At 34.5% G+C, this 17,841-nt stretch overlaps 1 protein-coding gene across 11 annotated transcripts in view; it reads right to left on the bottom strand.

Moving 5' to 3' along the window:
* LOC115447677 (brain tumor protein) overlaps window positions 1-17,841 on the bottom strand; it is a 520,294-nt gene that overhangs the window by 16,401 nt on the left and 486,052 nt on the right. For 4 of the 11 annotated variants that reach the window (XM_037447643.1, XM_037447640.1, XM_030174862.2 and 1 more), the window contains one exon: window positions 7,227-7,277. The exons of the other annotated variants lie outside the window; for them this stretch is intronic. The gene's annotated coding sequence lies outside the window, so the exon portion shown is untranslated. The remainder of the gene's footprint in view (window positions 1-7,226; window positions 7,278-17,841) is intronic. 11 annotated transcript variants of the gene reach the window in all.

Here is a 17,841-nt window from a genome sequence, read left to right on the forward strand (position 1 = left end):
ACTATTTTAAAGATGTATTTATTATTATGTAAAGGATAACTCCCGATTCCGTCAATTATAATTGAAGGTACGTCATCGTTTGCTAATAAATACTACTACATAAAATATGTTACTCGCACGCCATATACAAGGGCGAAGGAAAAAATATTTCAACTAAAAATAAATACACATTTTCTGGCACAACATAGGACAGAATTACTCCCCGCGTTAACCTACAAATAAATATTTAATGAGCACGTTTTATGGATATTATAAGGCCTAGGTCTCAGGAGGGGTTCTAATTGTTTTATAGTGCTTATACGCGCTACTCGGACCTATAATAGGCTTAATAAAATAATTTAATCTGTAATCAACCTCATTAGTGTTTTGTCTCTCTCGTTCATTTAGAAAACCACAAAGAATGATGTGTTATTAAAATGAACTCTATTGAAAATGAAATGAGATTAAAATTTTAATTAAAAAGGTTATATTTTTTAAAGTATCATGAGGGTTTTCGGTACAGAAAATATATAGGTATGAACTCGTTTCTTCAGTATAGTAAAAGCATAATTCAGTAAAATGGTAAGGTTCAAGTTCGATCTTCAGGTCAGGCAATAAATTACGACAGCGCGAGGTTCATGGAATTTTAATTTGTGCGAGATATAGAGATCGCGTAGTTACCTCTCAGAATTGTGGATACGTCCTATGATCTGTGTAATATAAAATAACAGTAATTTCTTCTCACTATGTTAAATTAAATAACGCCCTTATTCATAGACGGTTTGTATTTAAGGATGGAGTAAAACTGTGATAGCAAGTCTGTTTCTCAGTACTGACGGCACGGCAACCTTCGCAGTGCGTAGCCATAAAGCCGTTGTGATTGTCTAATATTGTTGTATCTCAATCTCTCAGGTTTACTCTGTCCTTAGATAAAAAAAACGTCTAAACATTAAATTTTAAATTGTTACTTAACAATGGCGTTACCTTGTCATAGAAGGGTCCTATATCAAAATTTGTTGGCGGCCTCTCAAGGCAGTGCGTTGGGTACCCGCTTAGTTAATGTAGGTGTAGGCTAAGAGGGGGCCCTAAAATTCGGGGGCCTTGTATCATAGACCATGGTAGCTATGTTACTTAACAATAGCTTTTATTGATATTTAGTCCCTGCTACTTAATTAAAAATAGATTTTATTGATATTTAATTTCAACAAAAAAAAACAAATTTTAGTAAAGACAAATGAACATTTTAATTCATTAATTTTTTTGTGAATATATTAAAAAATCCTCTATCAAACGCACACGCCTATAGACCCGATTTGGAAATTAATCGCCGTTTCCTATACTTCCCGTAGCAATTCCCTACAAAGATAACCAGGAAACAAAACATCGCCGTTATCATTATGGAGCTCGACCCTAATTTAAGTACAAATTGTGTCGATGCCGTGTATACGAGTTCCAATAGTTGAAAATTGTATGCCATTGTGCCGGCAAATCTCGGGGGAAGGTGGGCCGATGTGTACAATCTAGATGCGATATTGAGAATTATTTTTGTAAATTAAATAGTTCAAGGAAATCGTCGCAGATTTATTTGTTTCATAGTAAAACATACGACAGATCGTATTTAGGTCCTAATTCGACTCGGCAGTCAGTTCCACAACCAACTAGGCTATCGCTTTATATACATCTGATGATGAACGTAAATAAAAATAAATAAATTATAAGTGTCCTCTGATTGATTAGCTGCCTTAAAGATCTTTTACCAAGTAACATAACCGACAAAATTACTATCCACCTAACGTGTAATATTAACAACCTCATAAATAGTAGAGCGAGACAAAACATATGAACGAGACCGCTTCCCGAGAGAACTGTAAAATGCCAATAGTTTAGACACATCTAGCGAGCCTGTCTCCTTGACCCACCGGTCGTAGCTCCGGGAGCCCATTAATTGCGATTCGGTCGAAGAGGCTTACAGAACCCCGAAAGGCTTTCCAAACTGTCGTAAATCAGCCGGGGATACGGCCGAAAGTAAACTCTAATACTTGTTTAATAAGGCCCACGGCCGCTTGTGAGCTAGCTCGGGAATTGAATCGTAAGGGCATTTGGCGGCGAATTGTGGTCGGCCTAGGCAAGGTGAGGCTGACTATTATTTTAGGGTAACATGTACTAATTTCGCTCCTTTGTTTAGCGAATATTTTCGTGTAAGGAGTTAGGCTTTGTTGTAGTTTCTTCTGTTAATTTTGGCTTGTTGATCAGTCAAAATTAAACTCATGGCAATTGAAATTGAGGGTCGTATATTATAATAAATGCAATTCTCCCTCTCAAGTACTATATTAGATGATAATAATTGAAATTAAGGACCGCAACAAATGCAACTCAGTATCGCTCTTAAGTACTTATTAGATGAGACGCTGTTACTAAGCTCAGCATCTCAAAATAGTCACTATACCATAAACCTATATTAACATCACGTCAAATGTCATTTTAAGTCACAACATGTGACGGATTTTGACAGCTGCCTTTTGTTTATTTAACAGCGTCGACTCAGCTGAGATCAAGCTCTTAAACGACAACTTAAGTTTGATTTAAAATAGTTCAATACTTTAAAAGGTTACTTGAACTGTTACTCAAAAGTGAGATTGATTTTTTAATACCAGCCTAAGTCATGAACTAAATTCTATCAAAAAGGGACGAAATTTTCTCAGAAACAAGATTTTAGAGCAAAGTTGAATCTAACCCCAAATGTCTCATGTTTGCTCAAAGAACTTTTCGATTTCATAACATATCCATTCACATTTCCGTGTTTGAGATTCACTTCATATTTCAGCAGCGCGAGGACAAATTTACTAGCGTACACTCCCGAAATAGTATCAATTCATCCTTCCATTTACCGGGCCTTTCTGGGAACCGGCCGCGACGTAAAAGTCGCTTTCTTGTGACACTACGGGTATATTTGTATTACTCGGAATTTCTTGATAAAGCTTTGAGACGTGTCTTTGTATTGAATTTGATTCGCTTTGTAGGGATAAGGGACAGTTACCTTAATTTGCTAGCATTTAAAATTCAACATTGCTTATTGTTATTCAGTTAGTTTTGCTGGCATTTAAAATTCTTTATTAAATAAAATAGTACTTTTACTTGGCCAGTGGTAAAGAAGTTGTTGAACGAACTTAGCGAAGACATATTTTTGACAATGTCTAAGCGTACAAACGAAAATGAACATAAAAACAAAACATCTTAAGTCGTAAATATTGAAATTGACATCAACTTGAACTTTCAGCGAATCCTAAAGTAATTGCCAACAAGCGTAAATAGTTCATAAGTTCCCTTTCAGGGTTGCCACACGTGTATTATTCAAAACACCCGACACTTGTACACGTTAAAATTCATGAGGACACGGTCGCCGGGACGAACTCCCATTTTTTAGGGTTGGCGACACTGTGTGATGACGTCACGTGTCACGTTAATACATGCGGTAAAAACTTCTTTAAATGTAAGTATTGTTGAGTGTTGCCATATTTTGTTATATTTATGGTTTGAATTTTATTTAGCGATAATAAATAAAGGTGGTGATAGCCTATTTGGTTGTGGAACGGACTGCCGACATGAATGTCTGCAGGTTCAAAACCCAAGGGCACTCGTCTTAGACTTTTCTAAAATTATGTGTATATGCTTTTTGAATTATCGCTTGATTTAACGGTGAAGAAAAACATCGTAAGGATACCTACATACCTGAGAAGTTCTCTATCGGAATTTTGAGGTTGTGTGCAGTCTACCAATCTGGTGGACTAAGTCTCAGTAGAAGAGGAGGCTCGTGTCCAGCAGACAGTATACAATATAAGGTTGGTATTATTATTATATAACAAATTTATAAAACTTAATGTTGAAGATGTTTTTCAGTCAACACTGTATCTAGACAGTTTACAGCAATTTCTAAAAATAAGTGATGACCCTAATACATACTTTTAAATTACATCACTTTATACACTAAAAATACATTATTCTAATCATAATATCAGTTTAATAAATTTCAAAATAACAAAAGATTAACTGAAGAAAACAAAATGTCGAAAAAAATTTAATATCGAGTTCATAGCGACTACATTATCTATATTTAATAGAAACTTTTGTAATACTACGCAGTGTGCGCTTAATTTTACGACACCACCCTACTGAAGTAGCTAAAAATATTCAACAGTCATTTTGGATACAGGGACGTATCTGCTCACACTGTTGGGGGCAAAGGCCCCTAACGCTTCACTCAAGCGTCGTGCGATTATTCGATATAAAATTGAACGCACTTCAAAACGGTCGATTTGACGCCGAAATGGAATTTTAAATTGGTTAAACAAATTGTTTATCCTTTAAATATGTGGGGAGGTGTAATGAAGTAGAAAATTCATTTATTTATCATATTTAAAATCGTAGTGCTCCATTTTATTATAACTCGTGCCTAAATTGACATTAATTTATATAAATAAAATGATATGCGTAACAAACAACAATTTCAATGAAACTGCTATTAAATTTGAAATTAGACCCCAGTTCATGATATGGGTCACTTTACCACCCACGCCAACCCGCAAACTGCGGTCCTGTCCCTTAATCTTTAATATTGAATGACAAGACATAAAACTTGTCCAATAAACTCTGAGATATGCAAATCTCTAGACCTTTATAAATAAATTATGTATGACAGTTCGAAGAATGGAACAAGATAGAGCTCGCCTTTTAATCTGTATTGGGAGGCGTATGTATGTATATGTGTGTATACACATCATTTTAGAAAAATCAGACGTGCGTACCATTGGCTTTTGCACCTACGAACATTCGTCTCGGCAGTCCGTTCCACATCTAACTAGGCTATCGCCGCATTTTCGTTTATTACGTATGTGTAATTAAGGATCATCATCGTACCCAAAACAACTCGTAATTAAATATCTTCATAAATTATTAAATGACAATACTATAAAATCCAACCCTCCACTGCTCGCGTTCCGGTAATTAACATATTCCGGTATTAATCACGATAGACAATGTTAGCGCGGACGATCATGATAACGCGCAGTCGTATATTATAACCATTAAAATTCTGCAGATATCTCGAACGGCAAATTGTATGTAATCTAAAGGTAACCTCAATTGAATTCTCTACATGGTAATGTGGCACCCCTCCCGCGATTTCTCGTTGCCTAATTTAAATTTTGACGTTAAATAAAGACTGATTTAGATTGCCGTTGACGTTTTGTGTTAGTTAATTCGGATTTGCTTTGTTAAGTTTTGATTGTAGGGTTCGGTGGTGGGTTTAGAGTCTTGTTTCATGTATGAAACGTGTTTGTTTAACGGAATACGGAATTATTTATTTTATATTTCAAATTTTATTCCGTATATCTTTTATAAAGGTAGTAAGACGAAATATGTAATATTATTTGACTGCTACAAGTCATGCATTGGATTTATATTTGTAATAGCCTGCACAGTTTATACAATGAATAAGTAATAAAAATATAAATTAGTTCATTGATACTGTTTATTGCTTTGATCGAAATAACTACACATTTTTAGTAAATCCATAATTAATACAAAACACATTTATAGAATATGTATGTTATAAATATTTAACCTAATTAATTCTACGTAACAAAAGCTCTAAGCCGCACCGAGCGAATCAAACACCAACCAAATCAAACGCAATTTGCCTACGTAAATACCTAAAAGTAAACGTCTAATCAGAAATGTAAACTCAATTTAGGTAAAACTAACCTTATTTACTTCACTTGTAAACAGCGTAATTGGATTATTAACATCGGTATTTGATGTATCTGTCGGTATTTAAGTTTTAGACGCGAGCGAAGACGGGTTGATTTTAAGGTTGGAATTTCGCGGGTAATTTTACATTTTATGTGTCTTCATTAAATATTTTGGAAAAAAAATAAAGGTTTGTTAATTTAATAATGATTTCTTATGTTTACGCGAATGTTAGACATTGAAATAAAACAATTTTACCGATTTTATCACAGTTTTTTATATTATTACTTTCTCCTGACGTTTCGAAGACTTTTCAGCCGTGGTCACGGGGCAGATTGAGATATAGTATATATAGTCATCCGAAAAATGACGTACAATGTCTAATTATATTTTAAAACTAGTTGACCCGACAGACGTTGCCCTGTCTTAACCATGTATGCACGCGCGCGTTCTGTCGATCGCTGACAGTTATTTCAAACAACTGACAGTTATGTAAATTAATATTGTCGTTAAATTTTCTAATTTTCCGCGCAATTTTTTGAATTTTTTCTTTCCTAAGGACCTTCTCCTGACAATAACAAACACAACAAAAAAATAGTGAAATCGGTCCAGCCGTTCACGCGTGATGGCGTGACCAAGGGAAATAGGGATTCATTTTATACATATAGATTATACGATTAAGGAGAGATGAGAGGAGAGGGGGGGGGGGGGTAGGAAGATGAGCCACTATGGCGTCTTTTAACACCTCGTACGGTGGTCGCTACTCTACTCTACAAACTAATCTCGCATTATGTAAACACAACACCTAATGCTCATGTCCAGATTATTACGATCCGACAATACAGCTTTGTGCGATAATGAATGTATTATGTCGTCGCTTTGTGGCGCACTGATAGCAAACACGTTGGGATTTCGATAATTAAGATAGCTAGTTTGGAACGGACTGCCGAGACAAATGTCTGCAGGTTCGAATTTCTAAGAAAAGTACCCGAAATTATGACTGTATTTTGTTCGGGAGTCAAACCCGGAACTTAACAGTGGTCAGAGGAAGCTTTATCGGATGTAAAATTTGGCTATGAAAAATAATTATAGTTAGAGAAAAATATTAAAAATGTTTATAATAAAATTTAAATGTCATGATTGTACGAATTTAATATTTATGACTTAAAAATCACACACACGCCTTTTATTCCTAAAAGGGTAGGCAGAGTCGCAACTAGTGTACTTAATTTACGTCGTGCGTATTCCGTCCCATGATGTGATAGGGGGCGTGCCTTACCCTATCAGGCACAAATTTCATACCCCAGGCTGATATTGAGTATAAAAACCGAATATTACTGCCCGACCCGGGGATCGAACGCGAGACCTCAGCACTACAGTCGTACCATAATACAACTACGTCGTAGAGACAGTCGAAAGAAGAAGAAAAGTGTTAATCTAACATGAAGTTCAAATAAATACATATACATATTTATTTATAATAATCAAAAACATATATTCACTTGTTAGGTACGCCTTATCCAAACGGCGTCTTCAAAAACTCAAATGCTTACCTGAAAATAAAAAAGAAAACATTAAAAATACATTTCAAAAACATTAAAAAAGGTTTTATTTTTAAAACGTCCTAAAATAAAACATAAACGAAAAGGCACTTGGGAATATTTTAGATATAAAAACGTGAGAGATGCTTAAAAACATAAAGGATGGTTTATGTTTATACTCCTGCGTATTGAAGTGTGCATGTTTACTAAAATCTTTATACATATAAAAACCTCAACATTTACCTTTATTTTTGAACTATACCTAATTTACGTATACATAAATTTATTTAATAATATAAAGGTTCTTTCGCTTTTCTTTGATGCATTTTGACGTGATTTCAACAAGTTTATTTTGTTAATCGGATTCAGAGATCAGTCTTTATAAAATGTATAACTTATTAACTATTTTTATGGTCAAAAGTTATACCGTTTTTAGGTTCTATTACGATGCTAAATCACACAGTAATCATTTAGTTGCAAACTTGTCTCAATAAACCAAAAAGGAAAAAAATCTCATTTTTTTCTAACTAATTGAGGTAACAGCTATAATACAGACCCGTTTCATTAACGCTGCGTATTTAAATTTCAAGCGGGTGTGTAAAGTTAATGAACACTGAATGGTCTAATTAAGATTTTTCGCTGTGAATATTTAATGAAACGTGATTTCGGATAATGCCGCTTTTATCTAAAGAATGCTATTAATGAATAAAATAAAAATAATTCCGTTTAAAACAGTAATTTAGTAAAAACAAAATTATTTTGGTTATAATAAAAAACCTCGCCTTTAAGTCCATTTTCATACATTTTGTTTCGGCTTTAATCTGGGTAACTAAACAAGTATTGGCAGTGAATTTTCGCAGTTGAAAGAAAAATAATTAATAATCATGGATATTTCTGCCTTTAAAATTTCGTCATATTAAATTTTAAAGGCCGAAATATCCATGATTATTAATTATTTTACGTTTTCTTCAACTGCGAGAACTAATCACTAACTAGACGTGAATTTAAATTCTTTACTTGCCAATACTTGTTTAGTTACCCAGATTAAAGCCGAAACAAAATGTATGAAAATGGACCTTGAGCTACCACCTTAACAAATTTTGATATCTTCTAAATTATCCTCTGAAATTTCAGTTCACACGAATTAGTGCTCTGTGTTTTTACAAATAAAGACGGTATATGCGTGCATCAATAGCACCACTACTAAAGTTTGCAATCTCGCCTAATACCCAAGAGATGAGGAAGGACCGTCGCGATGGCGGCTGAAATGATTCACATTAATGTTGCACGTCAAAGTTGGATCGAGTTGGGAACTCGTGGTATCCTGGGACGAGGACATTTTTCTCGTATACTATATGCTTGCATGCTTGGACCAAACAGGAATACAGGTTTTTAATTCGATCAATGTTTGAGTGCCAATTCTATTGCAATTATTGAAGATTTAAGAAATAATTATTTCTTGTGTTTATCCGAATTTTAGACATTAAATTTAAACTATTTTTCTGATTTCATCGCGAATTTATGGATAACCAACATCTCAGTCCTCCCCGAGAGCACGAAGGCCGCAGTCTTTGTAACGTCGGGAGAGAATTATAGTAACCGCAATATAGTTTATTTTTAAAGATTTAGGAAATAATTAATATTGTGTAAAGATTATTTAAAAAAAAAAAACATGAAAAGGACTATGCTAGTACAATATTCGTTCAATAAATAAAAAACAAGATGATAAATACATTTTTATCCTAATACGATTAAAATAACGTCCAGTTTCAAACATTTAGACTGTGGTCTGTACACTGTGCCGGTATACAATATCGATATTTAAGTATTTAAGACATTAGATTTTCCCGGCAGGCATGTCTCTGGCATTGCTTTGGTCTATGGGCGGCTAACGCTGCTCACCGTTGGGCGGACCGTTTGCCCGTTTGCCTACTAAGGCAGTAAAAAAAAACGATTTGATCACACAATTCAAGCAATAGTGAAGAGGCTTATCGTCTTAATTAAAAATCATAATGTTAAGTACTCTACATTGAAATTAAACAAATGCAGTCACTAAGAAACAAAAAACATCTCCCAAAGGAATATCTACATCGAACATGAACATCGAAAACTACGAGAATTTCCAATCAAAACTAGTGTTAGATTCTAAAACTTCTTCGTATAGTGCTGCCATCTCTCGGCACACGCGCAAATTACTTTTCTGTTGACTGAACAGTCAGCGGGCCATCATACTTAGTCTGGCCATAAATACTGTTACACTTAATTATAAAAAAATATTACATTTGAATTTCGAATCTGTCATTTTTATACGATTGTTCATTGTGTTTTCTCATTTTGGCGCCAATACATTGTAAAATATTTTGCGATATTAAAATGGTGTGGGGTGATAAAGAGAACCGAATCGCTGTGATAGCATTACACAAAGTAGGTATGGAGCCAAATGCAATTTTTAAAACTCTCCATACACTTGGTATTAGTAAAATGTTTGTGTACCGGGCTATTAATAGGTACAATGAGACCTCCTCTGTTTGTGACAGAAAAGATCTGGCCGTCCACGTAGTGTTCGTACGAAAAAGGTGGTCAAAGCAGTAAGGGAAAGAATTCGAAGAAATCCTGTCCGAAAGCAAAAGATTTTATCTCGGGAAATGAAGATAGCACCTAGAACCATGTCGCGTATTTTAAAAGATGACTTAGGACTTGCAGCCTATAAGAGACGCACTGGCCATTTCTTAACTGATAATTTAAAGAAGAATAGGGTGGTAAAATCGAAACAACTACTGAAGCGGTACGCAAAGGGAGGTCACAGAAAAATTTTGTTTACGGATGAGAAAATTTTTACAATTGAGCAACATTTTAACAAACAAAATGACCGTATTTATGCTCAAAGCTCTAAGGAAGCTTCCCAATTAGTCGACAGAGTGCAACGTGGACATTATCCGACTTCAGTGATGGTTTGGTGGGGTGTTAGCTATGAAGGAGTGACTGAGCCATATTTTTGTGAAAAGGTATCAAAACATCGGCACAAGTGTATCAAGATACCATTCTTGAGAAGGTAGTTAAGCCCCTTAACATCACCATGTTCAATAACCAAGTATGGTCCTTCCAGCAAGACTCGGCGCCGGGTCATAAAGCTCGGTCCACGCAGTCTTGGTTGGAATCGAACGTTTCGGACTTCATCAGAGCTGAAGACTGGCCGTCGTCTAGTCCCGATCTTAATCCGCTGGATTATGATTTGTGGTCAGTTTTAGAGAGTACAGCTTGCTCTAAACGCCATGATAATTTGAGTCCCTAAAACAATCTATACGATTGGCAGTGAAGAATTTTCCCATGGAAAGAGTGCGTGCTTCTATTGATAACTGGCCTCATCGTTTAAAGGACTGTATTGCAGCCAATGGAGACCACTTCGAATAAGCTTTTTATATTTTTAATTGTTTTATATTTATGTATTAAACTGACACACTGTAAAAGTAATAAATGTTATTTGCAGTTAACAATTTTCTTTTTTCTTTATTACAATATTTATGGCAAGACTAGGTATAATTTAAGTGCATGCTTATTATATTTATAAATTTCATTTTTATTGTTATAATATTCTTGTCAACTCAAAAACGACGTATTACATAATTTTGGAAACGTTGATAAAGTATTCTAATATTATATAATTATGGAAGTTATTAATCTTTTATTTTTTAAGGTACCCATCATCTACAGGCATCATGCGTACCGGGAGAGTGGTGCAAGACACCAGAAATAAAACAAAAACTAATTCATTGAAATTCTACAATAATTGGAACTATTGACCACAAAGGTTTTATTATGGTAAATCATATACAAATACCGGCGTGATTTGAATTATAAAAAATATGATATTGAAGATGTACCCCCTAAAAGTCATATACAGAGATTATAAATTTTAATCTCAATATTTTAGATCCTAATATAGCATCTAATATAGTACTCCATTTTTTCTGTCATCAATAGCTCATAACAAAAAATCGTACCACTATAACTATTAACTATAAATTGGAAAAAAGTCAACCAGAAAATCCGAAACCGAAAAGTTAAGCTGAATTTAAAACGAAACGTTTATGTAAACAACTAGCTTCAGAACTTCTTTATTTTGAGCTTCAACTAAGCCCGTTAGAGCTTACATTGTTCGAAGCCCTTCCTATGCAAAGCTACAACTTATGCAAAATCCAGTATTTGAGATACTGCGGGGGTTTTGAAACAACAAGCGGACTGTATTAAGACAGCATGACGTGGCGGATTAGCATATTAATCAGGCGAGGATGCGGTGTCCGGAAATAGGATGCCGCCCAAACTTTTGATTGCGAAGCGTTATACAAACTATATTCTTAAATTCAGATTTATCTTTTGAGCTGCGGGAATGAGATGACAACCTATTTTTAAAAATCGGTTGAGGTTCTTAGGCTGCTTGAGCGGCGCTTTATTTAAGTTAATGCTGTTGTGTCTAGTAATCTTGTTGAAAATGTAAAACTTGAAGGAATTGAACCTAATTCCGGTTTGTAACCTTGTCGCTACATTTGTGGATTATATTTATTTGATATAGATACAGTAATCAGCTCAAACTAATTGGACATTGAGTTAATATCCATCTAGATTGTATATATCTGATTCACTATCGAATACCCATTAAGGCCATTGCATCGTGTTTGAAATACTGTGACTGTAACAAATCAATTTAATTCGAACAGCCGTTACTGCAAAAAATAATAGGCATCGACGCCCAATTTTGACACCAGGTGGCAAATATTTATCAATAAAAGGTGTCAGTGACACATTGCCTTGAAACGATCGCATCAGCTGACTGCTTTTTGTGCAGATCCCAAATTCGTTAGACGGAAAATCATTAGTCTCATGAAAAAATCGCCGAGTGAATGATGCTTTAGCACACTCAAGTTGCCAGCTGTTTCCGCTGCACAGCTGATCGACCGGATATTGGCTGTTAGGGAGACGTTCCCTTTCTCTTTCCCCCGCGTGGTTCCGTCTCTCTCATGGTTTTTAATTTTTCACTCTCCGCCCGTTAATGAGAAGACGAGCTTTCGATTTTAAGCGCCATCTGTTTTTTAAAAACGGAATCCGTTTAATGGTTTCATTAGCATCACTAGAAAGGAGTTAAACTTGAAGGAGTTCCAAATTAGATTTATAATTAGAGATTTATCATTAAATAACATTCATAACTCCATAAAGTATACAGAATATAAGTTTTTAATTAACTAATTAAGGTCTACGTATTATTAAAATATCCAGGCATGTTTTATGCATAATTATCGACGCGCCGTTCGCGTGCTGTTAAACTTAAAACAATGAAAAAACATTGTAACTAGCTGAATAATACAGTTCCTGTGCTTCAGATCTCGTGTTGAAATAACAAACTGGCTGGCACGCGACTCGAAAGCGGCGTTCGAAATTTGAAACAAAAAATATAAACTGTCAACCGGTACTTCCTTAGTTTGACAACTGTTTTAACTAGGTTTTGGATTAGAAAATAATACGAGTACGATGAATGGATCTTTTTAAGGATATCCATAGATAAAATCGTAGAAAGAACAAATAAGCCAGTAATTTTAAACGCTCAATCAAGTTATATAACTCGATCGCAACTGCTGATTTTTAAACTATTCAGGTCGTGCCAGTTTGCAAATAGTAAAATTAAAGTAATTCCGTTCTGAAATAAAATTTCGTCGAGTGTATTAAACAATTAAGTTCCTGCTATTACTAGTTATTAGTGCATACTGCGTATTAGACCTAAAGTAGAGGCCATAAACTGAACGGGCGAGCGCAGCGTTGTGCAAAATTCGAACTTTCCGATTTTAAGTGAAAAGTTCTGACAGCGGTTACAATCGTTTGCAAAGTTAGCAAGTTTTAATATTTAATGGACAACAAAATGTTTTAGACTAATAAATTGACGTCTTATTTACGAAAACAATGGCGGTGAATTTAATTATAATATTACAAGGTTGTGTTTTCGGTATTTTATCACGTTGTAAACTCAGTGAGATGTTGCTTCGGGTTTTAGAAGATGGAGTTGAATTTACTTTTATATGTTCGGTGCGCCATGGAAAGTTAGCTATGGGGTAATTTCATAAACTCATCAAATAGTCATGATAAAGCCGTAAACTTAGAGATTGCTGTATTCCAGTTTGAAATGAACAAGATATCTAGTTTGCGATTCGTATCTAGATCATAACATAGGCACATTACAATACAATGCACGTTGGGTTTCAGACAATCCTCATGCGATATGCACACAATAAAATTCCTAGAAGAATATAAATATGTTAACGTTTTTTCGAAACACCACCATTCGCAGAGCTAATTAAATACGGTCGCGGTGGCGTGAGAGAATTCATTAATATTAGAATTCGCCGGTAGTTTTGCAAGTTACAGCGCGCCATTATCACGTGTCCCAAGAGTGTAGCATTTAGCTGCATTGCGGTCCGACTGTTTGACACGCAAACCTATTACGGCTGCACTTATTGGTACAACTTTGCTGTTCTTCCCGCGTTTTTGTAACGTTAGGTTAGGATTTAGTTCGGGTCACGATTAACAGATGGCGCTGGTTGTATGTTTGTTAAATTGAGGCATTATGTTTTTTTGCAAATGCAGGTGGTATCGTGATATACTCTGTGCGTGCTTAATTAAAATTTATTTTAATGCAAATAAAACAATATTTTACGTGATAATGGCTCCGTTTTAATAAAAGTAAACAATTTAGTAACAGCGATCACATAATTCATAACAAATATAGAGTATTTACAATCCAATTGTGGCATTGGACATTGATAAAGACAAATTCAATGATCCATTTGATGCATTTAGAATTTAAACGCACTGTACCAGCTGTGATCGTTAGTTCGAGTTATTGCCTAAATATCGACAATGGTGATTTATTCACGATAATATTTATGTTCGAACGTGTTCGGATACACTTTACAATTGATTTTAAGGGGTGTAGTTTACGGGGAAGTCTCCGGACTCGAAACTGGTGTGTTATTAGACCATTCAACTGATGTATAGCATTGCCTTATCATTGAAGATTTAGACCATGACTCTAAATGGTCCAGGTGGACCTCCAGGGGCTTTCGGGAGACGTCACAAGTCTATGTTGGCGTGAACAAATAGTGAAGTCTACATTTCGTAAGCGGGGTCCACGAAAATGTATCTGGTTTGATAGTAAAGTAGTAACATGTTGGCTTGACTTCTATCAATGTAGTCAGTGTATATTGCTAGGGGTCGTGAGGTACACGGTGACCCCAACATAACCCCCGCGATGGCTGGGCGGTAGTAATAATGCATTTTCTCCGCGAAAACAAAATAAGTCTACCGGCACCAGCAACATTTTGAAAGCGGGCTAATGTTAGCTGTTATTAGTGTACTAGAAAAAAAAAAACAAACATAAAATATGATGTCAAAAATGCGCTTATTTCCGCTTATATATACGATTTTGCAGTTGGGTTGAACGTTCAACACAAACAAAAAAAAATGTTTCATTATTTTATTTCAGATTATTCGGGGAGATTACAGTTATTTTACATTAATCAGTTAAATAACTATATGCCAATTATATTTATTGAAGCCATAACATTATCTAATAAACGACAAGTTCACAGTATTACGTATGTTAATTAAGTTTTAGCATAAATCAGTGTATTGAGTTAATTTATGCCAGGTGTAAGAAGATAAGTTTACCATCTGTGTGGAGTTACTTAATCCAATCAGTTCGTCAGTATTAACAAGGGTTTAGTTCCATAGAGAATTACATCTGAGATGTAGTGTTTCATTTTGGCTATGCTGCCGTGCTAAGCTCAAAAACGCTATCTCAAAAAAATCTAACTCTTGATTTTTATGTCGTCAGATAGTTTAAAGAGATACCCATCCAATGAAATTACCTAAATAACGATATCTTGTTTAGAACTTGTTAAAATGCCCGTACAAGAGTTTCCCTATCTCAATTTACATACAAAACTATAAAACTATATTTACAAAACTTCGATTATCTCGAAATAAGGCTTCCCTGAGATACCGCTTTTTGCGCTAAGCACGGCAGTATGGTTATGTAGGCAAACCGGTTTCTGTTAGAGAAAATATATAAGTAATACTGTTGCATTTTAATAGATTCTGGAATGACCTTCTCTTGTTTAGAATATTGTTATATCGAGCAATGTACCCCTTGCATCCCACGGTAAGTGGCGTTCTTTCGAGGTTAAAAATCAGATAAGTAATAAAATTACAACATATTTATAAACATATTGTAGTTTGGATGATGATGAAGAACCTACAAAGATAAGAAGCATCGATCTAAGGACCTAAATCACTAAGATTATAGTCTTTAATTACCTAGATTTCTTAGTCCCATGCCGATGTCAACAGGCGTTCATCACGAAATTCACAAAATCTAAACTGACATGCTAATACGTAGACACGTTCGGTGTGCAAATGAAGGGCCCTGCCGAATCACGCTATCCGCGTAATGGCGTCACCGAAAACATGGCGGCACTTTGTAAAAAATCGCTCGAAGGGCTTGCGAATGTTTTACATTTCGTTATCGCGAGAGTGTAAACTACATTAGAAACCTTTTTGGATTATTACGTTTATTTTAACGTCAAATAATGGGAGTTGATGTTTAGCAAAGGTGTCCTTTTGCACCCCCTTCCTATAAAGACATGTGTTTCTGTAATGTTTGTCTTATTTTCTGTTCATAAAAAAACTTTATCGTCTTCAAATTTGTATACAGAGCATAATCAACTCCGAATTGATTGCTAGTGCCATACCATGATTGTCGTACATCAAATATTGTACGAATTGTAGGTGACTGTAGTATGCTTTGCTTGAATGTTTGTTATAAGCATTCGTTTTAAGCTCATGCCACTCATACAGTTTGCACAGATATAGCTAGACAAATTCGAAACCACCTACTTACTACTCACGATAAAGTTACCAGGGTAAAACGAAATCTATATAAATGCAAAGGCAATATTGTTCCAAACTCCAAACCCGTTCAATATCTAACATTTCCCAGGCATTTAATAACCACAAAACTAATAATGAAAATTTCTGTACAACAGTTAAAGTTATAGTAACAAAATGCGTAACAGGTGCTCAAAATATCCTCACAAATTGATCCCATTTAACATGACTCGAGCTGTTTCCTACGTGTTACCGAACGGTAAAAGGTTTACGTAGTGTTGCAGATAGCATGAGAATTTCTGTTTTCTTTAAAGCAATGATTTTATTGCAATCTTGTAGCCTTTGTGGTTAAGGGTTCTCAGGACTTTGGTATATAGAAGCTAGTATTCATACGAAAATATTCTTTATATGATTACACTTAATGCTCAAACTAAGATATAGGTACTGTGTGTTGAGTGAAAATTTTAATAGATTGAAACGTTTTCCTGTTATAACCTTTATACAGTAAATAATAATAATATCAGTCCTGTATTATATGTACCATATACTGTGATTCTATAGTAGTTTTGGGACCAAATGTTGTTACTTAGAACAATTTGTAGGACCGAAAAAAGGAATTAATTGTACTGTTGATAATAAAAAAAAAAGCTTTTGATAATATTATTTTTCACTTGTTCGAGTTTGATAATAATAAAAAAGTCGCGACAATTATTCATAGTTATGAATATCACCGATCGTAGAGACCGCTGTAGTAGGTGATATTTAGTTTCATTACCACGAGTTCTCATTTATTATTCGTAAACATTCATTTTGATGTTAATAAAAAAAAATATATTTTATAAATTGGTATTTTTTAAAATTCTATTATTGATACATAATTTAAAATTTTTGGCTCCAAAACGACTGTAATATAACGGTGTATACTGTGCCACTGCTGGGCACGGGCTTCTTCTGAGAGGGATTAGGCCTTATTCCACCACGCTGGCCTAGTTGACATCTGTATGAAACCAAACAACTTGAGCACTAAAATGTTTTTTTTTATGTTCACTTTCTCCACGAAACAAAAAATAAATGTTTTTTTTATGTTAATGTATCTATACTAATTGGCCTTATTACCTTATACATAAAAACTATTTTAATAATTTATTACAAGTTTATAGGCAATTTTAATGTAATTAATTCAGAATTTGCCCTCAAGTTGACTGCTAAGTTTAACGTTCAAAACTCAATTTAAAATGTAATTGGTATTAGTTTGAGATTCATTAATGGTTCGGTTATTATTGTTCCAGGGAAGTTTTAGGGAATATTTATGTTCGACTATTATTGTAGATCTTTCTAGAACATATTGGAAAGAATACAAAATGTGTAGGCAGGAAATATTTTTTATTAAAGGTCTTTTTGCTTCCCTTTAGTGATCTAATTATGACTCAACATCGAAACAAAAACGGGTAAACTGTGCCAATTTTGACAATGTATAATATTTTTTTTAATTGAACATGAACGGTACCCAAATCCTATATATTTTAGTAGAAAGTACATAAAATTCCTATCAGGAATAAGTATGGCTGATGTTATGAACGAGATGTTATTGTCGAGATTTGTTTTGTTTGGCATATATCCAAAAATATCGAATTTAAAACATCTC

Source organism: Manduca sexta, chromosome 7, assembly GCF_014839805.1.
Source record: "Manduca sexta isolate Smith_Timp_Sample1 chromosome 7, JHU_Msex_v1.0, whole genome shotgun sequence".
Classification (NCBI taxonomy): Eukaryota; Metazoa; Arthropoda; class Insecta; order Lepidoptera; family Sphingidae; genus Manduca; species Manduca sexta.